The following is a 764-nucleotide window of genomic DNA, read 5'->3' on the forward strand; positions in this document are numbered from 1 at the left end:
GCGGCTCGGCTCGGCGGGCTGCCGCGGCCTGAGGGCAGGACCCGGGCGGCCTTTGCTAACGGCCGCTCGGGGCCATCCTCGGTAGCGCAGGCGGCGGGGCGGTTACCTTGCGGCGGGGGGGAGTTAAAATACTGTCGAAACTTTAATTGGGAGGGGCGGCTGCGGTGGCGGAGAGCGGGTGGAGGCGGGATCGGTGTGCGGGGGTCACCCGGCGAGGAGGTGGCGGCGGAGGCCCGGACAGCCAGCCCTGCCCCGTGGCTGGTGCAGTGAGGTCGCTTTAACAGCTCTTTATCTTATTTATAAATAACATTCAGTGGGGTGTTTGCTTTGTTTTGTTTTTATAGAATGTATTTGCACTGGTTTTGGAACGGAAGCGCTTCTGTAGTAAGTTTGCATCTTTTTACCTAATTGTGCACTCGGTGGTGTTTTCACAAGGCCAGGCATTGCTATGAGAAACCTAGTGAGGTGACAAGGTGCCATTAGTTAGGCCCCCTTTCTTAAGAGAGCGGGTAGTAGAGATGCTGTTACCTTACAGCAGTCTTTCGGTCGTGAGCCAGCTGACACCTCGCTCTTGCAGATTCTTCCCTGTCCTTCTTGTTTTCTGTATCTGCAAGCGTTCCCGTAAACCTCGGAGCTGCTTTTCTTATGTTCCCAAACAATGGCTGGAAAGCCTCAGAATAAGAGCTCTGCTGCAGCTATATAAATAAAGTAACAAGGGACTTGATAGTGTGACTGGTAGATTTGACAATGAGAAGCAGCATGCC

Source organism: Haliaeetus leucocephalus, unplaced genomic scaffold (genome assembly GCF_000737465.1).
Source record: "Haliaeetus leucocephalus isolate CR32 unplaced genomic scaffold, Haliaeetus_leucocephalus-4.0 Scaffold0, whole genome shotgun sequence".
In the NCBI taxonomy this organism is placed as follows: Eukaryota; Metazoa; Chordata; class Aves; order Accipitriformes; family Accipitridae; genus Haliaeetus; species Haliaeetus leucocephalus.